Source organism: Pinus tabuliformis, chromosome 3_2 (assembly GCF_031772625.1).
Source record: "Pinus tabuliformis cultivar Carrire ecotype Pingquan chromosome 3_2, CPIR1, whole genome shotgun sequence".
Taxonomy (NCBI): domain Eukaryota; kingdom Viridiplantae; phylum Streptophyta; class Pinopsida; order Pinales; family Pinaceae; genus Pinus; species Pinus tabuliformis.
Window position 1 is genome coordinate 603,102,229 of NC_142302.1, and position 25,026 is coordinate 603,127,254.

Here is a 25,026-nt window from a genome sequence, read left to right on the forward strand (position 1 = left end):
GAATTTTAGTTAGGTTAGGTTTTCTTTCTAGCTAGTATGTTTGTTAGTTTAGATAGTGTGCTTAGCTTAGAGAGTGTGTTTTTAGTCGTTATTCTGGCTTATCTTGGTTTTACTCTTGATATTGCAGATGTCGACGCCTCTCCAAACATACATTGGATTTGCTGATGGTGCTTGTCGTAGTACAAGGAATATCTCTTCCGCAGCTTGGGTTATCTATTCGCCCTCTGACGAGTTAGTTTCTATGCATGGGGTAAGCCTCGGTCAAACGACGAACAACATTGCAGAATACAGTGCAGTGGTTGAATTATTGTCTGAATCTATTTCATTTGGAATTCGACGTTTGATAGTGAGGTTAGATTCTGAACTCGTTGTATTACAGCTTAATAGAGTATATGCCATTAGAAATCCTGTGTTATTAAGGTTGTTTTTGAGAGTGCGTCTCTTGGAACGTGAATTTGATTACATTGAATATCAGCATATTCCAAGGTCTTTAAATACATTAGCAGATGCAATTGCTTCTCGAATGTTGGACAGACATTTGCGATAATCATGCAAGTAAATTTAAAAACATTTCATCACATATGTTAAACAAGATAAGCCGGTAATAATGATATATATATATAAGTAGGAGTGTGTCAAAAAATATACATCGTCTTCGATCATAGGTTGAAAAACACCTTATGATCGGCAAAATGATAAGTACAAAAAACCAAAATGACATATGTGTCTACAAAGTGACTAGCCAATCACTGGTGGTGCTCTCTATACGAGACCACTGCCCGCGCTACCCTACACAGGAACCCTCTGATAGGTCCTGGGACTGCAACCACATAGCGCTGAAGTCGAATAGGAATGTCATCTATGGTGGTCTCTGGTATATCCGCCGTCAGACGCTCTAGATCTCGTTCCAGCTCGACTAAGGCCTCTGCGGCCGCATCCTGTGGGGCGGGCGCTGGTACAGCTGGTACTCTCCTCTCAAAAGCCCGGAGGTTGGCTGGACGCCGTGGACCTACATCTGCATTTTGAAAATTTGTGCTGTCAGTTTTGAGACGATATAAAAAAAAAAAAAATAGATAACTTAAAACTTGTGAAAAATAAAGTACCTCTGTCATCCCATTGTTCTCCCTGTGGAAGAACCATGTCCGGATCACCTCGAAAATCTACTCCGGCATACAGAAAGTCCTGGATCGCAAAAACCTGGTCCTCTAACCAGTGAAAATAACCAGCAGGGAATCGAACAACTGCCGTGCCCTCGTCAGGATGCCGGGCCATCACCGTAACCCATCGTATCAGCTTTGGCTCCCGAGGACCCAAGATATCAACAGTGAGATGCTGAGGGATCAGCATCGGAACTCTCTCTAAGGCAAAGCTCACAACTAGAGGCCCATATCCAAAGGTCTTCAGTTGTCCGTTCTTTGCCCTAGTCAGTTGGGCCTTCATATTGGCCGACACAGCATCGCACCAGTTGAAGATGGTGCCTCGGAAATAGTCAATCGCCATCCGCATTTGGGACCCGGTGGCAATATGTAAAGTGGCTGCACCGCAAATTCTGGTAACCGTGAAAGCTATAACCTTGAGTTCACGCCCAGAGATGTATTTTATTTCTACACCTTTGGCATGGTTTTGATTGGGTATGCACCAATCTGCCTGGAGACTAGCAAGGGATTGGCCACCCGGCCTGGTCCCGGCTAGATTGAGTTGCTCGCCCCTATTTGGCAAGCCAGTGAGAAAGTATATGTCAGAGGGCTCTATCTCGAGCTGGTGCCCTCCGATGTAAAAGCATTGCTCATGAATGTTCCATCTCTCAACCAGCCACTCCAAGAATCTCACCTGAGCCCTCATGCCAGGTATGGCCCAGTATTTATATAGTCCGCATGCTTTTAGGGCATCAATGGAAGGTTGATGATTGATTGCGGCTAAATCAACGTCCTCGTGCTCTCTTTCTCTCCAATCCAACATGGTGAGTGCCCTACACACCAAGAAATAAAGATTAGAATTAATTTGGGAAAATTCAAATGGTTATTTTTGGGGTTTGGGGTTTCAAATTCCGCCTTTCGTGGGGGACGCACCCCGCGTTTAGGACACAGAGCGTCAGGACGCAGCTGGCCTGAAGGTGGGCTGCGTACCCCGACCTTTTTCCTGTATAGTAAAAGGTCGGGGGACGCAGGTCACCCTTGGGGCACCTGCGTACCTCGCAGAGCGGTTTTTGAAACCTAAAACCCCCCAAAAACCAAAACTAAAACCTAAAACAAAATTTTAATCGGATGAAATTGAAGAGGAGGATGTTGTAAAATACCTGGAAGAGACGGCGTTCGACTCTGACGGTCGGATTCTCCGCAATGACCACGGGAAGTTTCTTGCCAAAAGCCCTTTTCTCAACCTCAACAGTAAAATGGTAAAAATGACATGGTAAAAAGTCTTTTTATAGGTTTTTTGGATGAATGAATGCTAGGTTTGTTTATTTTTCACCATGGAAGGATATTTTTCAATGTATTTTTGCCTATCTTAAACAGGTATGAGTAATGTGTCGTTTTTGTGCAGGACAAAGGGATTTAGAGGGAAAATTGTCATTTTTCACGAACCAAAATATCAGAGTCATCTTTTAAGCCCTTTTCTGACTCCTAAAATATGAAAAGATTGCCGAGCGTTTCTTTTACACTCGTTAAAACGGAATTAAAAGACGGTCCCCTTATAGCCCTTTTCTGACCATAAAAACATGAAAAGGTTGCCGGGTTTTTGTCGTTTCAAACTCGATATTGGAAATAAAACGACGTGTCCTTGATCGCTTTTTACTTTTCAGGTCAGAGACACTAATCATGAAAGTACTCCTTGGTCACAAGATCAAGCGGTTCTCCCAGGTATTATTTTATACTTTTTCGGGCTTGGGGGACACAAATTTACGAAAAAGTTCAACCTGGAATCTTCTTAAGTTTTTCAGACTCTCTAAAATTGAAAAACGCCGAGTTTCTCCTATACTGGGCTCGTTAAAATTTCACAGTAAAGGACCTGTTCAATTACAAACAGGAACGAACCACTCCTTCCTAGGGTTCGAATCAAAACTAGGTTGGACTCATCCGAAGGATGAGCTTATAATCAAGCATATGTTATCCTCCTCAAGCTTGTTAAAAATAAAGGGGTACTTGCCAGAAATGGTGGGGGAAAAGAGAGAAGAATGAGCCTATTTGTTATCCTTTGTCTCAGAAGAAACTTTATTACCACTCTTGAACACGACACTTTTCATTCACCTGGGTTGGGAAATCCTTTACCTCACAATTGATCAAACCACATTGAAAGTCTTCAGCCGGGTTCCGGGGATTAACTTTGAGTCGTTTATCACCAAGCCATCTGTTGTGTCGTTATGTGTTCAAGAGGTCTGCAAGCAAAACTTTCATCTGCAAAATACTTGTCATCCATTTGACCATCCCTGAGTCAGTCCTTACAGCAACATTTCTTCAACTTGAACAATGATTTCGTGTTGTGTGCTTGCCTGCAACGGGTCGCTTTCTATCGACATCAGCACATTATCTAGAGAGATGACTTAGAAATCGTCAGTACCTTGAAGTCTGCATGCATCAATGGCAAGTTTCTCGCCTTTGACGTCAGTTTACATCATTGACTTTCGATCAAAGGATTCCGTGAAATGTTCGACATCAACTCATTCATTCACATCTCATGGATTGTACTGGGTACTTTGAGAACCATTGACATTACTGGTGGTCTCTCTCACACTTGTTAACAGTTTACATCATCGACTGGTAATCAAGTGGTTTCTACCATGTTCGACATCAACTCATTTATTCGCATGGCTAGAATCGTACCAATTCGGGAAGTAGAAATGAAGACCCTGGATCTAGTTTCCACCATCCAGGCTGCGAGGAGTTTTGTATTCATTATCTAAGTAGACTAATCATAAACAGATGGCTGTGCCCATACTGTGTCTACAAAAGTCTACGATTATGATGTACTACAAGATCATTCCTGTATCAGAGTAGTTAGTCAGTTAGTTAAAGTTTTGATCTGAGTATGGGAATGCCTACCTCAGTGATGATATAATCTTATACATGTATTTTGTGTTGAAAATTGCAGGTTCTGACCAGGCTCTCCACGAGATAATCCTTGAAATGATAAAGTGCTTCTATGTGTTAAATATGTTTTATTCTATGAGATTATCAAGTGCTATTTAATCGTTTGATTGTTAGTGAACGCAGGTTTCAAAGTGAAGGAGGAGCTCATCCGGATCAGCGAAGCTGGACTACTACAACAGCGTTGGACTACAGGTAGGATCTAAACACTTGATTTCTTATATAGTAAATGCATGTTTAGAGAAGGATTGCTCTTGTTTGTCTTGTTTGTCACTAGAGTCTTAGGCTCCTAGGGAGGTTGATTTGTGTCCGCACTATTGACTCTTTCCGCCTGACAATGACAAAAGCTGCATCAATTCAAATCAACCAGATAATGATCATGATACTTAACGCTTTCCAACCAATCCTTTCTTATTCTCCTCCCAAACTTCGTTTGTTGTACATGTAACAAGTATTTTACATTTTTTTCATTTCATTTAGCACACAAATATGCTCATCAATAAAAGCAGGATGGAACCCATGTTTTTTATCAAACTTGTTCCGAAGATACAAAAGAAAACTTGTCGCTCCAGCGATATTGCACATTGTTTTTGCATAATAGATAACATAATTATTGTCCATATCTATATTTGAAAGAAAAACGACAAAAGAAAAATTAACACACACACAGATATACATAAAACATAATACCCCATTTTTATTTATGTTAAAAGCTCAATCTTATAAATTTCATGCTACAAAATAATCTCATGTTATATGAACTGAATGATATAAAAAATTCTACAAATATAAACCTCGTTAGCAAAACATAATGTACACAGGAAATGAGTGATATGACCGTTATTACAATAGTCAACAAAATTTTCCAATTTTGTAAAGTTAATGTTTAAAACCAAATATTATTAATGTTATTAAGCTTATATTTGTATGTAATTTAATGTTAATGTTTATATTAATATTTGTGTTTAATATTAATATCAATGTTTTTCTTTGATATAAATATTAACATTAAACTCATTTTTATTAATATTAAAAAACATAATCTTATAAACCTCACGCTATAAAATAACCTAATGCTACATGAACCAAGTGATATAAAACTCTCTAAAAATATAACCCTCATTCCATTGAAGCTAAATAAACCTAAAGTTATTAAAAATAATCTTTAATCAAAACACTTACACCGATGTCTAATGCTAATGTTCATATTAATGTATATACACACTATTTGCTTAATATTAATATTAAACATCATTAATATTAATATTCATATTCATTAATAGACATATCAATAGACATACTAGTTACCAATATTAATATTGATAATTTTCGATATGGTGGCCAAATAGTTCATTAATATTCGATATCATTGGTAATATTAATATTAATATCATATAATTGGTTGTTTATGTGTGAATAGTTTGTTGTAAACAAAAGAACAATAGCCACTTAAAAAAAATAAAAAAATTGAACAATATGAAAAATGAGGTTAACAATTTTCTCAGATATTACTATGAATATGATGAAATTATTACTATACTAAAAGTAAATGAATAGGACAATAAAAGAAATTCAAAAAACATTTTATAAATAAGTCACAATGTTATTAGTTGTATTTCATAGCGATATGGACTTCAATAGCTCCTCTTCTTTCTTCCTAATTGTAACATATGCACTATCTTTCATCTTGGCATAATGCTGATATGGACTTCAATAACTCCTCTTCTTTCTTCCTAATTGTAACATATGCACTATCTTTAATCTTGGCATAACACTGAAAAGAGAAAGGTCATGCAATGCATAAACCATCTATTGATTTCACTCTTGATATGGTTGTGAAGGTTAGGCCTTGCTTCTCTTTATTCCTGATATCAACTAAACGCTGTTCTAGAGTCAATCCCTGTGACTTGTGGATTATAAGGGCCCATCCCATCATCAAAAGAATTTGTTTTTGATTTCCTCTTATCACTGGTGTGATAGGCACAATGTTTAGATTGATTGCACCAAATGGAACACCAACATACTTATCCAAAACAATAGTTGTGAACATTGGAAGCTGAAGTGGCTTAGAGATACGGGTATAAAATCTATTCTTAACATAACCAAGTGCACCATTCACCAAGCCAGCGTCAACCCACAAATTACATGTCAACATAACACGCTGACCATGACACAAAAAAACTTCACGATCCAATAATTTATGAATACTTTGAATGCTCAACAATACATTGCGCAATTGGAAAATTTAATGATTTTAACATATCTTATTATGAAAGGAGACCAAATGTTATAGCTCCAAATATCACTCTTGGTATTTATGATGCTTGGTTAATGGACTACGACAACTCCTCCTTCTAGACTTGGTCCAAATATTTAAAAAACAATGTTTTACACCTTGTACGTGACTTTGCCCTATGTTAAATGCGTGTACATGCGATTCAGTATACACCCAATCCACGTATATGTGTTAAAAAACTTAAAAAAATTAAATTTCTTTAACTATGGGCGGAGATCATGGGTTTTACCTATTGATTACCTATTGTGCCTGTGGCCCAACTGTTCCCAACTGTTTCCCATCTAAAAAACTGCTTTGGGAGAAGTATAAAAAGACTTCAATGGGAAGGCCTTAAGGAGGAGAGAAAAGTATAGAAATACTCTGCTGAGATTATCCCCTGATCAAGTTTGAAGATCCATGTGCTTCAAGCACTTCCCCAAGTTCAAGAAACCCTTGATTCCTTGAGAGTTGATATCCTTTCACTTGTTGGAGATATCCTAGTATTGGTTATGGAAGGAGCCTGTTGAAGACCGAGACTGGACGGACCTAGAGGACGGTTTCGCTTGGAGCCGGAAGAGGAAGACTCAGGTGAACTCTTTCTATGTTTTATTATAGTTTTCTGCAATAAAAAGAAACATTGTCTTATTCTTGATATCAAGTTTGTTTACGCATTAAATGTTATTATTATGGTTTATACCTGAATGACTATTTCAATATATAACTAACCATCTACTTATATGTTATAAAGTTGATTTCACTATAATGCTTTATCTATATGCTGCTACGCATCTTTGAATCGGTTGTTTTGTAGGATTCAAAGATCGTTAGGAGTTGCAGAGGGTTTGGACCCTTGTTGGAACTACTCGAACAAAGGACCCCCGAGTATGTACATCCTCGCATAGTTAGTTCGTTTAAGCATTTTTCCTGAGTTGAATGCTTGTTTCTTGTTTTAGATTACTCCTGCTTTGCTAGGGTTCTAACCCAAAGCCCTAGGGGACTTATTCCCTTAACAAAATTGGCAACTCTACTAGGGATAACAATCTTGTTATTCCTAGTTTGGGTTATTTAGTGCCAATCAGGGCTCAAGTCTCAGTCTGCTTGCTATGACATTACTGCTTTCTCCTGTAGGAACTCAGACTTCAAGTCTGATCTTTTTCATCAGGCCTCATTTTTTATTTTTCTTGTAAAACTTTATATAAACACCTTTGTATGGTTACAGAAGCATATACACGCTAGTTTCTGTGAACTGAAACCGTGTATATGCGAGTTTCTTTTGACTAAAGCACGTGTACACGCAGCTGTGTAGAGACACAGTCACGTATACCTTTTTTTGCATGATTTTTTCAAGTCTTTTTATCTAGAAATATTTGTTTCTTGGCCTATGTGCTTCCTGAGTGGTCAATTTTTGTTTTCAGATTTTAGTTTTTCAGTAAGTTTACTGTTTCGAGCTCTCTCCTGCTTTGAAGAGTTTTTGGTCTCGATTTTCTTTACAGTGAGTTTATCATTTATATTTGAACACACAAGGCTTCTTGTTCTTGATTGTTCTAGTCTTTCAGAACAGAATATTGCTTGCAATCTTTGTATCAAACTTCATTTTTATGGTTTGCTTGCTTTGCTTCCCATCAACTTTGTGGCCATTTACTTTTTCTTGCTTTTCGAAAGTTTCTTGTTGATGAATCTGAAAATGTGTCTTTCCTGATTTCTTGATCAGTTTCTCAAAGCTCTTTTGTTGCTTTTGGATCGTTTAGTGCATGTTGAAACACCTATTTTGTTCAAGTTTTCATTCGTGTTGGATTGATAACTTGCAAAGTTTCCTTGTCATTTGCTTTCGGTCTTTGAGTCTTTGGTAGCATTTTGAGTAATTTTGAAAAGTTGCTTTTATTTCTTTTTGAAAAAGAAAAGTCCTTCAAAAACAATGTTTTTGCATTCTTTACCAAATTTGAGTTTGGTTTCTTTTGGTTTTTGAGAGTGATTTGGGATCTTTGTCATTAGTCCTTCTTGCTTAGGAAAGATTTTGTGTTCAAAACTCATATTCTTTTCAAAACACTTAAGTTGGCTTACAAACAAATTGCTTTCATGTTTTTTAGAGTAATCTAGAATTTTGCATTATCATATACACCTTGCATTAGGGTAGTTTTGCATCATTTAGAGCAGCAATAGTCTTTTTTAGTTTTTGTGAGTGTGAAGTCTGTTACAAGAAAAAAAAAAGAAAAAAGTTTTTTGCTTTAATAGAAGTTTCTTAGAACCCAAGTAGAAGTTGCTTTTCATCGAAGAACGAACAAGTGCATTGCATATAAGTTAGTTTTTCATTAATTTCTTTTGTGTCATAAGAACACCATCAGTTTCACTTCCGTATTGTCCCTTTGACTTAAAAAGAACAGCCACTTAAAATCAAGCGCTTAATAAAATAAACTAGAACTTTTATATTGTCAATAGGAACACCAACAAGTTTTAGGTTTATTTAGGGCCTTGGATTAGGCGAGAGGAGAGTAAACTCTCCAAGGCCACTCTAAATTGTAAAAAATAGAAGTCTGAATAAAGAATGAAATCCAGTAGTGGTAGGGAGGCTGGGAAAGCTCCGTGACTGGGAGTTAAGCACGAGGGTTTTTGAAGATAAGGACGAGAGATACCCTCTCTCTTACTTGTCAGATCTTACCTCACCACTGTTCCGTTCGGCTTCTGATACAAGTTGGTGCCTTTAGTTGCCAATCTTAGGGATCTACACAAGTGGCTATGGAGGGGAATCTCGTGGCACCTGAGGTTGATGTTGGATCACTTTCAGAGGTACTTCTGGAGGGCACCCTTGCGAAGCATGGGGACTTGCACCGGCAAAGGTTGTTGTTTGGAGGTCAACGTAACTACCTCTGATACCTTTGCTAGTAGAACTGTGGTGTAATTACCCCAGTATATTTTCAAAAGGCCCTTATTATTCACTCTCTTGTATTTTGGTGTCTGGTCTTAATCACCCAGAGAATAAATACTTGGAAGTTGTTTGACTGCTGAATTATTTAGGGACATTTTTAGTTTGTGTTCTGTGCTCCTAGTCGGCCTAGCTTTCAATTTTCTCGAGCCTTTAAGTAGATCTTATTAAAATAATTCAAAGTGGCTAACTGATCACTTAGATGGTCCTGTAGACTTCGTGGGCTTTCACCTGCAAGTCCAAAGACTTCTCCTAGAAGGCGTAGGAGCGATTCTGCCAATGGGTTTCACCCTGTGGCAGCTGGCACATCGGAGATTGATCCTTCGCTTAGGGGCATGAGTGTACAATGTAGGCCTGGTACTACCACAGAGTTAGAGAGCAACACACCAGTTCTTTCTCGAGTACTCTTCCAGTCAGAAGATTATATTGAGGTCGAATCTCTCAGAATCAATTGTGGCTCTAAATTCTCCTCTTCCTTCTGATCATCCCAGCGTATTGTTATACGTCAGAACTCCAACACATAGGCTTTCAAGCCCAGGTCCACACACATACATCCCTTCGATGACCACTACTGGAAGCATGGCATCCACCACGAGTGCTACGAGTATGCGGATTCCTATATCTATGAAAGGGGAAGGGACAATTTTCATCCCTTCTAATACTCCCAGCCCATCCTTATTTGGGTCTACTTCCATTCCATCAATGAGTGGAAGTTACCAAGCTAATGCATCTAGTTTTGGATTTTTCCCTTTTGGAATGCCCTCTCAAGGTATTCCTTCAACTCTATTTAACGTACCATTAACTGCCTCCACATCCATGATGAGTGGATAAGCTTCTTTTCAGGGTTTTCCTTTTGGGAGTGGTCATATACCACATTCAAATCTAACAGTAGGATCTATTCCTTTTTCTTTCATGAGTCAAGGCAGCAATCCCTTTCAGGGTTGGACTAACTCTGCGGTTAGTGGCATAGGAGCTGGGAATCTGTTTTTTGGCCAACAAGGGAATGTGTCGTACTCCTCAGCCAATTCATTTCAAAGTTTTCCATCCTTAGCTAACGCTTGGAACCCTTACCAAGGACTGTCAACTCCTTACAATGCTTTGTTAGGAGGAAACTTTGCCGGATACGGAGGTTTTTTGGTTGGAGTTGGTCAAACTCCAGGTTTTGCTGGACCACAAGGGTCACCCTCTGGTTCAGTAGGTTCTACCAGTTACTTCGGGCAACCTAGTGCCTTTCAAAATCCAGGCCATTCTTTTCAGAATTTTGGGAACCCTACCTAATCTTGGTGGAATTCCCAAGGTCCTCCGAGACTTCCTTTTCCGGTCACGCTTAATCTACCAAACTTGGCTAAGTTGATAAACGATTCAATTAGATACAATCCGGCCTGACCTCCAGTCCCAACCAAACTTCCATCGGACATTCCAAAGTTTGAAGAGAAGGGTGGAGAAGACCCAGGCGACCATGTAACCACATTATATTTATGGTGCTCATCTAACTCCCTGATCGATGATTCGATTTGGTTGAGATTATTTCAACGCACCTTAACAGGGAATGCAGCTAAGTGGTATATAGAGTTGCCAGTGGGCACCTTTACGTCTTTAACCGATTTGGCTAATATTTTCTTAAACCATTTTCAATTGCATGTCCGTTACGAAGCCGGAACTGAACTTCTGGCCAATTTTCATCAGGACACGGCCACTCACATTTCGGATCATATCCAGGAATGGATATGGAGGAAGAGGCTCGTTAAAGCCGAAATTCCACTTGAATTTCATCTCGAATGGTTTTTAAAATCATTAAAACTTGAGATCTCCAAGAATGTTTCTATGTCTGGAGTTTATTCTAAAGAGCAGGCTATATTTCGCACCCAGCAGTTAGAACTCATATATTCTCAGTCTGGAACTTTTCAACAAATCTTGCCTGATGCTTCTAGATCCACGGTTGATGTAGCCAAACCGAAGCCAAGCTCGCATGCAGACAGTATTGTTGGATCGATTTATGTGAATGTCGTGAACCTTTTGAACCAATCGCAGTAGTTGTCTCTACAAACTGCTTCTTCCAATCAGGCTGCACCATCTACTCCTTCACCTTCTCAACCTTCTTCAGTAAATGCCGTTCAGGTTTCTAACCACAAAGAAAATCAAAATCACGATGGGAAGAAGAAGGGACGAGGTAAAAAGAAGAATCAGGATGGGAAGGGTAATGCGAACAAACCCGAAAATAATGCTGGTGAGGGTGGAAAAGAGTCTAAGAAGAAAGTTAAGTTTCCATGCAAGTTATGCAGTGGAGACCATTTGACTCATCTCTGCCCGAAAATTCAAGATGCTCAACGCTTGTTAATGCAGCAAGGGTCTGCTAGCTCCCAAGCTGTCTTAACTAACCCTTTCCCCAAAGGGCAGCAGTTTCTTGCTGGCATGAACTCAAACCCTGGTACCTCTGCTAGGGCCAACCAGGAGGGGGACAATTCCTCAAATTTTTTCATGATGGGTTCTCACATCGATGTGGCCACACGATCACATGATTATGGTGAAGCTAAAACATCCAAGGATAAATCTACTCTTGGAACTACGGATCCACTTCATATTAAGCAACCCTTTGTCGAGTCTATACCTCGGATACTGAAAGGTTCCGCCAAACGTGCAAATATCAACTCTAATGCTAGGCTAGCCCAGAATTACTCCATTGTAGAAGATCTGGCTCAAATTCCGTGCGCTATGTCTACTTTAGAGGTACTCTAGTCGTGTCTAGCTCAACGAAGTGCTTTTCTTTCAGCAATTGGGGCAGTTGATCCAAAAAATTCTTTAGTACTCACTTTTGATATGCTCAATGTCAAAGAGTGACTCCCTCATTATATGGCTTTTCAAAAGTCTACTTACCAGAAAACTAATATGTTTAGAACAGTTATAGATGAGGGAGCTTTCACATGCATAATGTCTATGTCATGTTGGAAGGCCATTGGATTGCCTTCGGCTATTCCTTCACCCACTCTCTTGACAACATTTGACAGGCATTCTCATAGGTCACACGGGATTATCCTGGCATTTCCTATATGTGTTGGAGGAAAGGTCGTTAATATAGAAGTAGAAATCGTTGACGCCAACCTAGATTACAATATCCTCTTAGGACGGAATTGGATTTATGAAATGGATGGGGTAGTTTTGACTCTGTTTCGGGTCCTTTATTTTCCTCATGAGGGGAAAATTGTTAAGGTTGATCAATTGGATTATTCTCCAGTTGATCCTCGTGCAACTTCGGATTCTAATATTCCGTTAGTGGATAACCCCCGTCAACCTATCGAGAATCTAGGAGTCGTGATGTATTTTCATTGATGGGTACATTTGATCTTCCCCCTCCTATAGCTAGAATCAATGCCATTTCATCCTCCAAAGAATCTTCAAGAGAAGAGTTCTTGCGAACTATTATTTTTTGGATCCTTGGACCTTGCCTTCACCTACAACCACATTAGATAAAGGACAAGTTGGTGGAATGGCATTCCCTATGTCTGCAACAGAGCTTAGATATCAGTCGATCGTTACCTCTGCAAATGACCAACCTACTCCTTTCTCAGAAGAAGAGTTAGTTGGTGATGTGGCCTTAGCTTGGACCCTTGACTCTACTTCTGCTATGGATTTCTTAGACATGGTTTTACCATTTGAGGAGGCAATCTTAGAAGCAATGACAGGTGTAGATCGACCTTGGGAAGATTTACATCATCATTCATATTTTCTTCCTCCATTGCAGGAAGTCGAGTCCAGGTTTTCCAACCTACATACTAGTGATGTTTGTACAGTTCCAAACCCTTTGGCTCCAGCATGCATACATGTCAAAGGTAATATGTTAGTGATTTCAAAAACCGTACCGATAAACATCTCTAGAAACCCTAATGTGATAGAAAATGTCTTCATCAGAGCTGAGTGTTCCCCTGAAGAGATTCAAATTTACACTGAGATTTTTAAGGAGTTTCGGGATGTATTTGCTTGGTCTTATGAAGAAATGCCTAGGATTGATCCATCCATCGTTTAGCATGAGATCAAGACGTATGAAAACGTTAAGCCAATTCGTCAGAAGCTTCAGCCGGTTAATCCTAGGAAAGCATCAGCTATTAAAGTTGAAGTAGAAAAGCTGCTCAAGGTGGGTTTCATATAACCCGTTCCTCTAACGGATTGGGTTTCTAATCTAGTCCCTATTGATAAAAAATAAGGAATGATCCGAGTATGCATTGATTTTAGGGATTTTAACAAAGCTTGTTTGAAAGACAATTACCCCACATCGTTCATTGATCAGATAATTGATGAATGTGTGGGTAATGAGATTTTTTCCTTCATGGACGGTTTCTCCGGTTATAATCAGATATCTATTCATCCAGAAGACCAGTATAATACAACTTTCATTTGTTCTCGGGGTACCTTTGCATATAAAAATATGCCTTTTGCTCTTAAAAATGCTAGAGCTACGTTTTAGCAGGCCATGCCATATGTTTTCCATGACATCAAGCATGTCATCGAAGCATACTTGGATGATTTAGCTACTCGTTCTCGAAAGAGAATCGATCATCCTAGTCACCTTCAGTTGGTTTTCGAGAGATGTCGATTTTACAAGATCCGGTTGAATCCCAATAAGTGTGTTTTCGCGGTTACATCTGATCGGTTATTAGGGTTCATTGTGTCAACTGAAGGGATTTGAGTTGATCCCTTCAAGATAGAGGCAATAATTCAGTTGCCTCTCCCGTATTCCATCTAACAACTTCAAAGTCTTCAGGGGAAGGCGAATTTCTTGAGACGGTTTATAGTGAATTATGCTGAGATAACTAAAGGGTTTATGCGTTTGCTCAGGAAAGGAGTTCCATTTGTGTGGGACGACTTTGCGCAATTATCTTTTGATGCTTTGAAGTAGGCATTAATCTCTACCCTGCTTTTGAGTCCATCGGATTATGGTAGAGATTTCATTTTATATCTTGCAGTGGCAGAATCAACCATAGGTATGGTTATCGTTCAGGAAGATGATGCTCTTGTAGAGCATGTGATTTACTACTTGAGTTGAGGCTTGGTAGGCCCTGAACTACACTATTCTCTGGTTGAGAAATTGGCCTTTGCAGTTGTTCATGCTGTCCAGCGGCTTCGTCATTATATTTTGCTATGCAAAACATTTGCCTTAGTGGCGGTCAATCCTTTCTAATTTGTCCTAAGTAGGTGAGTGATTGGGGGCAAATACAATCAATGGATTGTTATTTTACAAGAATTCGATCTCAAGTTCTTGTTGGCCAAGTCTAAGAAATATTTTGTTTTTGCGGAGTTAATTTCTGAGCTGCCTTGTGGAGAAGATACTGTTTATGAGGAGAGTTTTCCCAACAAACATCTGTTCCTCATCTCTTCACAAGATCCCTGGTATGGAGATATCATTATCTATCTCCAGACTTCGAAGTTCCCCCCTGCTTTCTCCAAGGATGAACGTCGAAAATTACGTCACCTGGCTAAGAAATATGTCATCATTGGTGATACATTTTATCGCTGAGGGGTTGATTTAATACTTAGGCATTGCTTAACCTTAGAGGAAGCAGAGTCTGTGCTTAATGATTGCCATAGTGGAGCTTGTGGTGGTCATCTTTCAGGGCTTGCTACAGCCCAGAAAATCTTGTGTGCCGGCTACTTTTGGCCTTCGCTTTTCAAAGATTGTGTTGAAGCGGTCAAACATTGCCACCCTTGTCAAGTCTATACTCGAAAGATGCGTGCGCATCTAGCTCCTCTTTTCCCTGTTATCACTGTCAGTCCTTTTACAAAGTGGGGTATTGACTTTACTACTTATAATCCACCTTCAGTAGCGAATCACAAGTACATTATAGTGGCCGTAGACTACTTCACGAAGTGGTTTGAGGCCATGCCCACTTTAATAAAAATGATAGTAAAACAATGACATTGTTCCTCTTCAATTAGAGTATATCACGGTTCGGTATCTCGAGAGAGATTGTCACTGACCATGGCAGTCATTTCCATAATAAACTGTTGTCCGAATTAGCTCTTAAATTGGGTTTCTGGCAGGAGCATTCGTCTCCGTATTATCCTCAGGCCAATGGACAGGTCAAGGCTGTGAATAAATCCCTCAAGATGATCCTGCAGAGGAAAATCGACAAAAATCGCTCCAATTGGTATCTCATGTTGTATCCGGCTCTTTAGGCATACCGAACCTTAGTAAAGACTACCACCGATTTTACACCTTTTTAGTTGGTGTACGGGCTGGAATCTTTTTTTCGTATTGAGTGCGAAATTCCATCCCTTAAGCTGGCTGTTAAGATTCTTCCAAAGACCTCTAGTCTCGAAGAGTGCCTCTTTCATTTGGAACATCTCAATGAGCAGCGTTGAGATGCCGCCATAATTAATGAGGCTCATAAGCAAAGGGTTAAAACTCAGTATGACAAAGTTGTTCATCCTCAAGTCTTTTCTGAAGGCGACCTTGTCCTAGTCTATGACTAAGATAAAGACGCCTTGGGGTTAGGCAAATTCAAGTGTATGTGGTATGGTCCTTTTATAGTGAAACGAGTTTTAGGAAAACGGGCTTATGAATTAATCGATTTTGAAGGGAACAAGTTGGCGGAGCCTTGAAATGGGCTCTACTTCAAGAAGTACTTTGCTTAGGTTACGGTCGAGCAATGGCTTCTTTTTATATTTTGTATTTTTGTACATATCTTATTGGGAGTTTTTATGATATCGACACTTTTTTGATCTGCTTTGGCAGGTGTTGATGGATGACTTGGTCTATTTCGGATTTGCCGATGGTGCTAATCGACACACTCGAAACCTCGCTTACGCAGCTTGGGTGATTTATTATCCAACTAGTCAGTTGATGGTGTCAAGGGGAGTATGTATTGGTTCTGCATCAAATAATATTGCCGAATATACTACCGTCATTAATTTATTATCCGAAGCTATTTCTTATGGAATCAATTCATTAGTAGTGTATCTTGACTCACAGCTAGTAGTGTCGCAATTAAATAATATTTATAGGGTTCGAGATCCTTAATTATATCGCCAATCTTTTAGAGTGAGGGTGTTGCAAAGATCATTTGTTTACATTACTTATTTGCATATTCCATGATCTGACAATTCGTTAGCAGATTCTATCGCTAATCAAGCATTAGATTAGGACGTCATTCATTCATCAAGATAAAAACAAACATCAAAAAGGTGGAACTATATATATATATATATATATATATATATATATATATATATATATATATATATATATATATCATAAAACCGCCCAGGTGTACATAAAGTGTTTCAAAAATAATATACAAAATCGGGACTAAAATGCCCATAATCATGTTTAGTCTATCTATGACCCGGCTCAAGATGAGCAGCTAAATATGTGACTACAGTGTTAGCCACACATCGAAAAGTGCGAACCTAGTCTCGTGGCACTCCTACCACACAACACTGCATATCCTCAAGTAGGTCTTCTACGGCAACCATCGGTACCTGGTGAGTCAATTTCACCAAGTTTTGTTGGACTGCGTATAAGACCCTCTCTGTCTCTGCGGTTGCCTCTTCAACACCTCTGCTACGGCGCCCGTGCCACGGAAATCTGTCTGGTCGTACCAGACCTACATCTAGAACATGATCATTATATAAATATTTTAATCCTATCAGAAATATTTTTAAGCTCATTTTCATATTTGAAAAACATAAAAAAATCATAAAAATTGATAAAACTTAAAAAAGGTTACCTATCTCTCCCCATGCTGCGTCTGTTGGCAGCGCCAAATCTGGATCCCCTCTGAAATCCATGCCAACATAGGTATAGTTGTCCACAGTGATGATTTGTTGCTCCCACAAGGAGAAGAAATCATCATCAAAAGCAGTGCTCGGTATGTCTCCGCCTCCAAGGCATTTCATCAAGTCGGCCCACCTACCCATTCATGGATCTCGAGGACTACTGATAGGAACTGATACTCTGGGACGTAGCCTTGGAACCTTCTCAAAGAAGAAGGAGCATAAAATGGTTGCATATCCGAAGTTTTTGGTCTGTCCTTTCTAAATGGAGGATAACTGGCTCTTCATATTCGTAAGAAGAGGTGTACACCAGTCAAAAACAGTAGTGAGACAATCCACGACCAAGCTCATGGATAGTCATGACGCTTGGTGCAATGAGGCTTATTCGTTTATCTTGGATATGGTGAACAATATGATCCTCAGGGACAGGCTCTCTACGTGTTTGATTGGAATTTGGCTTCCAATCTTCTCCGGATGCCCCAAACAGTATATGTGTACGTAGTCTTTCATTGAAAGACTACCTCGTGACCGGCCAATCAAATGTACAACTTCTCCTCTCCGGGAGAGACCAATGATAAAGTAAATATCTTCTACCTCTATCCTCAAAGGCATTTGATCAATCATAAATGCATCATCTTCGATACTCCAATAGTAGATTAACATTTCAAGCAAGCGGGTGTTTGCTTTCATATTTGGCATTTTGAAAATTTTTAATAAACCGCATCCCCTCAATGCATCTAAGACCTGCTGATCATTCATAACTTCATCATCAACGTAGCATGCTCCCTTTCTCTCCAGGTAATTGTCATCTTGAAAGAAAATTAAGTTTTAACCATTAGTTTCTTATGTTTCAATTTCAAACCGTGTATACGCAAGTCCATTTCATACACAGTCATGTGTAGGGCTTGCGTATACACGAGTTTCATATATCCAACCTACATATACGCCGCGTTGAAATTTTTAACATAAATTCCAATGGTAAAAATGAATGCAAGCTAGATTTTGGGGTTACCTAATGATTTTGAGCCAATTTGAGCGGTCGAATTATTTGGGGGGAAAGTTTGTTCTTTTTTCTCCACAGATTTTGCTCTCAACACAAATGGTAAAAATGGTGAGTCAAAAAATCATTTTATAGGCTTTGAAAATGTCATATTTTTTCAAAACATGATTTTTTTTTTTTTTTCGTCTCATGAATCTTGTAACTTGTGAGCTTGGATTGTTGGGAATAGGTTGTTTTTCAGGAATTTTTGGATGCTTCTTCGGAGATTTCACGTTGGTTACATGACTGCTAACCCATCATGGCAAGTATCGTTTACTCACTGGCATATAGGTTAGGGAATCCATTTTTCCATTTCATTTTGCATACTAGCCTCCATCTGTCGATACACTTACCATAGGGTCGATCCCATCGTGTTATAGTCAGTAAACCATCTTCACTCACTGACTTTTAAATCATGACATGATGGTAGAGCTATCCTTTACATGGGCATCGTAGTTAGCACCTCACTAACATTGGTTGCCCATGCTATTTCATTGAGTAGGCTCGGGAATTCTCTCTAGTCCCGTTGTGACTTATGCGTTGAAGACTCATTCCTCTTTGCTTCCTCGCTTCGTTTTGGCCTTATATCTCGGAGGCTCCTTTGTCTTGAGTTGTACTACTGCATTGCATGTTGACTATTTGCACCTTTTGGCCTTGAGCCGACTTCACTTGGACTCGTGTTTAAGCTACTTTTTGGCCATATCTTCTACAAAATAAAACTTGCAATCCCTTAGCTTCTGCAACTTGACACACCCTCAGACCCGTGGAAGGAAAATGACTTTGAGTGTCCTTGACCAGTTTCACCTCCCTACATTGAGCATAAGATTGTTCCCACCCCAGGAACTAGATCACCTGTTTCATTGACACTCGTTCTTTCCACTGTACTATAACATTCTTTTATTCTTTTTCAAGCTTAAAGAAAAAAGATAAAAAAATTATATATTCCAAAAAGAGCGGGAACAGGACAACATTTCCATTTATTGTTGGCAGCTAGAGTCAGTGGTGTCTCCCTTGAACAAAGCACTCGAAAGAAAGTCTCTCCCCCATTTGGGTGGGCATTAGTTTGACTTCGGTACGCCTTAACCTTGTTATTGAGTCAGTTCTCCTTCGATTGGTTATCTCTTCCAATCATATGGAGAGTTTTTTCATGCCTCCTGCATGACAAATCTATAAAGAGTTATTATATGCTGCCACATAGTCATCATTTGAGTCGTGCTTTTGTTCAAGGGAAGTAAGCCTGAGTCGACCTCTCTGCAATGTCTCTTTACCTACTTTTCAGTCAACCATCCCTAGTTATTAGTATCTTGTTTGTTATCACATCAGTTATATTTGTCCTTTACTCATGCTCGTTTGAGAAGGTCTCCATTGACTTCTTGCTGGCGGGTCTTGCCCTTATCGACGACGACATATTGCTCTGAGGACAGGCCTAGAGCCGCACCCTGGCCCTATTTTCATTATTGATAGGTCACCTTGTGGTTAGCGTCGATCAATATCATGGGTCTTTCACTGAGTGGTTTCCCTTATGTTCGACATCCGCTTTCATTATCACACATTGGGATTCGTGCAGTGCCTTGGTTTCCATTTGACCCTATTGGTGGATTCCTCGCCTCTATGTCAACTTTCATTATTGGTTGGTTCAGAGGGTTTCTATCGTGTGCTAGCTACATCTTGTGTACACCGGAAACGTGCTTCGGTCAGGTTACTACATCTTTTTTAATCCGATTCCTTCCACATTATTGGCCTACGAGTTACACTCGCGCTAGATTGATGAAGGATGCCTTAATGCCTTCCTTCTAGCAAATCTTTCCCTATCAACTATGGCTCATTGCTCTAGGGCAAAGGTCTAGAGTCCATTTGGCAGTACCTTGGGGTTTGCAGTCATCAGTTGCAGATCCTTCGCTATCGACAGTGGGAAACCATCATTGTCTCCTGATTAATAGATTCTTCCAGCTGTTCAACTTTAGATCATCTATTCACACTTTTTAGATTGTATTGGGTACCTTGACTCTCATTATCATTATCAGTAAGTAGTCTCGTGTTTGTTAATGGTATACATCAATGACTGGTAATCAAATGATTTCTCACATGGTTGACTTTAGTTCATTTATTCCCATTATGTAGAAATGTACCACGGCGGTCGGTGAAGACCTCGGGTTGCATCAACATTTTTTGGTTCACTTGTCAGTGGCTCCTGTTGCTGCTAGTTGACACCATTCCACATTATATGTCGCAGTCCTTCATAGCGACATCCTATATGCTGGCGTCCGAGTTGTGATATAGTATCATCTTATTCCATCATGTTCATTTGGTACTATTTGGATTAGTTTTTTGACATCAGTGATCAGCTTCATTGATCATCTTCTTATATGTGATATTTAGACATGTACTTGTTTAATCATGATCAGATGATCCATCATGTACTTTCAATTCTTTATACTTGTATATGTAGTGGATCCGCTTGTACTTGATATGCGGACATGCTTTACTTTCTCTGAGCATGGGTATGCTCGCCTCAGACAATTGTTTCTTTCTAATCTTCTTATGTTGGCTTGGTAGGCTGAAATCTCGTGAAGTCCTTCTTAGTTTTTGAGATGTTTCTTCTCCATATACTTAATACATTTCGGCCATCATGTACCCATTATGACCTCATATATTAGGGGGCATTTGTTATAGCTCTAAATATCACTGTTCGTATTTGTGATGCTTGGTTTATGGCTTAGGGCAACCCCTCCTTCCAGACTTGATCCAAATATTTAAAAAACAGTGTTTTACTCCCTATACGCGACTTTACCCTGTGTTAAACGCGTGTACACGTGGGTCAGTATACACCCAACTTGCGTATATGCGTTAAAACACTTAAAACAATTAAATTTCCTTAACTATGGGTGGAAATCACGGGTTTTACTTGTTGATTACCTATTAGTGCCTGTGGCCCAATTGTTCCTAAATGTTTTCCAACTAAAAAACTACTCTAGGAGAAGTATAAAAAGACTTCAATGGGAAGGCCTTAAGGAGGAGAGAAAAAGTATAGAAATACTCTGCTCAGATTATCCCCTAATCAAGTGTGAAGATTTATGTGCTTCAAGCACTTCTCCAAGTTCAAGAAACCCTTGCTTTCTTGAGAGTTGATATTCTTTCACTTGTTGGAGATATCTTAGTATTGGTTATGGAAAGAGCCTTGGTTATGGAAAGAGCCTGCTGAAGACCAGGACTAGATGGACCTAGAGGATGGTTCCATTTGGAGTCGGGAGAGGAAGACTCAGGGGAACTCTTTCTATGTTTTATTATAGTTTTCTGCAATAAAAAGAAACACTGCCTTGTTCCTGATATCAACTTTGTTTACGCATTAAATGTTATTGTAATGATTTATATCTGAATGACTATTTCAATATATAACTAACCATCTACTTTTATGTTATAAAGTTGATTTCACTATAATGCTTTATCTATATGCTCTTGCTTTATCTATATGCTCTTGTGCGTCTTTCAATTGGTTGTTTTGCAGGATTCAAAGATCGTTAGGAGTTGCAGAGGGTTTGGACCCTGACTAGAACTACCCGAACGAAGGACCCCTGGGTATGTACATTCTCACATAGTTAGTTCGTTTAAGTATTTTGCCTGAGTTGAATGCTTGTTTCTTAGTGTAGATTACTCCTGCTCTATTAGGGTTCTAACCCAAAGCTCTAGAAGACTTATTCCCTTTGCCAAAGCTCTAGAAGACTTATTCCCTTAACAGCAAATTATTTACTTATTCCCTTTGCCAAAGCTCTAGAAGACTTATTCCCTTAACAGCAAATTATTTATTGGAAAAGCTCTAGAAGACTTATTCCCTTAACAGCAAATTATTTATTGGAAACATGTGAACTGATACATTAAATAAATCCCTTTCTGCAAGCTGTCTATGCTTGTTTCTTAGTGTAGATTACTCCTGCTCTATTAGGGTTCTAACCCAAAGCTCTAGAAGACTTGTTCCCTTAACAGCAAATTATTTATTGGAAACATGTGAACTGATACATTAAATAAATCCCTTTCTGCAAGCTGTCACTAGAACACGCTGAATCAAGTAATTGGAATTTGGTAACTATGGTTAGAACAAGCTGAATCAAGTAATTCAAATATTAAAACTGGCATTGGAGATTTTGTGAATCAATTACAGCTGAATCAAGGAATTCTAATATTAAAACTGGTAATGGAGATTCAGTGAATCGTAACTGTTGCGGTCATCGTAACATAAATATGCAGTCGACGTTTATAATTCGTGTCTTAGTTGATAATCACTATAAAATACGTTATATATTAAAACTGATAATGGAGATTCCGTTGATAATCACTATAAAATGCGTTATAAAGTGGAATTGGAATCCATATGATCGCAATTTGAACATGCTACCGCAGTGGGGCTTTGTTATATAAATAACTCGACTTTAAACCTAATTTATGTTTTGAAAGGCTCCAAACTAATCCATTTAAAACAAACTAAATTGAGTGGATTTTCCATACGAGGTTACAGTTGATAGCATTGGAATTTAAATACCAAATTCTGAAAGCAGATACACCGAAACCTTGCTATGCTATCAGGATTCAGTACACGTCAAATGAAACACAAATAGGCAGGTACATGAAGAAAGAACTTTTACAAGGCCTTGTTACCAAAGTCCGGAATATTTGTTTAGGGAGTTTGCTCATAATGACCATTGTCAGCAACATATTCTGAGTTGCCAATGCCAGAGACCGCTTCGTAGCCATTACGGTTACCGGAACCCGTAACATAGCCACCATAACCCGAACCACCCTGAGCTTAAGTTAGCCACCATAACCCGAACCACTCTGAGCTTAAGTTGATTGCTGATTCGAATATTTGATTGCTGATTCTCCCGATATTCGAGAATGGAAGGAGATGGGCGCGGTTTTTGTCGAGAATGGAAGGAGATGGGCGGTGGCAAAAACCGCGCCATGTCCGCGTACGATTCCGGAATATTTCAGAAATCAGCAATGGACTTAAGAATGTCCGCGTACGATTCCGGAATATTTCAGAAATCAGCAATGGACTTAATAATGCCGCAATGGACTTAAGAATGCCGCAACGCTGAACGAAATCAGCAATGGACTTAATAATGCCGCAATGGACTTAAGAATGCCGCAACGCTGAACGACCCGACCCTGAGCTTAAGTTGATTGCTGATTCTCCCAATATTCGAGAATGGAAAGAGTTGACCGTCGAATGGAAAGAGTTGACCGCGGCATGTCCGTACGATTCGGAATATTTTGGAAATCAGCAATCGACTTAAGAATGCCGCGAACCTGAACGATAGGCACCATTGGTTTCGGAACGTCCACCGTAGCACGAGTCGTATCGATAACCACCTTGCCCATAGCCGGTATAACGACCATGCCAATAGGAGCCAGCGCCCGAACCATATGGAGCCACTGCGGTACCCAGAGCCAGAACCCTTACTGGAGCTCTCTTTGTATCGGGCACCTACGGCGTTTCCGACCCCGGAAGAGTTGTACTCATCAGCTCTAGCTGACCCGGGAATCATATCCATTACCGGAACCTGTTCCGAAAGCATTATCTACACCGCTCCTGGTGTAACCTTCTCCATACCCGACAGTGTTTGATCCATCAGCGGGGTTGTCGTAAGCAGTCTCTTTGTCAAAGAATCTGCTCTCCCTCGCCTCCATGTTGCAGAGAAACAGACTCAATACAAGCACATGGAGGCACAGAACTTTAGTGCTGGGCTCCATTATCAATTCTATTTTCGATATTAAGCTCAGTCAGAACTAGATTAGCTCTTGAGCAGACGAGAACACGAGCTAGAAAGATGTAAAGGATTCATATTTATAGATCGAAATTTCTTCCCTCAATTATGGTTAAAGCCATGAATTGTCCGTTAGTCTTTCCGTGGTGAGCTTCCATGAATTGTCTGTTAATCTCTGCATGGTGAGCTCCGACTTTCATATAGATTTGACATTCCCCACCAGCTGAAATTGCTTTGCATTTATTTTTTCTTGACGTATACATGCCTCCAATTTATCCTTTCAACCTCAACAGACAGATGTGAATATGGCGAGATTTACAACAAGTGTCAACGTAGAACCGTGGTGTCAACGAGTGTATTTGCATGTGAATATGGCGAGATTTACAACAAGTGTCAACGTAGAACCGTGGTGTCAACGAGTGTATTTGCATGTGAATATGGCGAGATTTACAACAAGTGTCAACGTAGAACCGTGGTGTCAACGAACAAGTGTCAACGTAGAACCGTGGTGTCAACGAGTGTATTTGCATGTGAATATGGCGAGATTTACAACAAGTGTCAACGTAGAACCGTGGTGTCAACGAGTGTATTTGCATGACCGGTGGTTGTTTGGTTTTATGATAAAGTAAAGTTACATGAAAGTATACGAAAAGCCATCTAACTCTCGTGACAGCTAGCTAATTGATTGTTTATACAGCTGCTAATTGAAATTTATAATCGTTCAATCTCCGTACATAAACTGCACAACTCAAGTATTTGAAACGCAAATTGCCTCGACTCATTCATAGCGTTGTTGATATAATAGAAAGGCACAACGTTATCTTGCTGTTGTGTAAAGAGGAACTGAATCCATTAGAATTGAGAAGGTAAATATGTTGTAGTCAATCTAAGTAAATGGGTTCGCAAATATAATTTGATCTCTACATAGAAATAATTGGTTTGGTAACGTCGAAATTTATAATTCCAATCTATCAACCGACACATGAATATAACGAGGGCTCGGGCTCTGAATTACAACCATGCACCTTTCGTGTACATTCATCGCGCATCAATGGTCGTCCAAAACCATTTAGCAACCCACTACTTTTTGCTAAAACAGGCCACATTTTTTAACTGATGAATACTTCTCGTAAATTCGGGAATGTAATTTGCTGACCACGTGTGTCCGTGAAAATACGTTTTGA

The 25,026-nt window shown here is 39.4% G+C and overlaps 1 pseudogene; it reads right to left on the reverse strand.

The window, feature by feature from the left end:
* Positions 1 to 22,587: 22,587 nt before the first annotated feature.
* LOC149182046 (uncharacterized) lies at positions 22,588 to 24,070 on the reverse strand (annotated as a pseudogene).
* Positions 24,071 to 25,026: the final 956 nt, after the last annotated feature.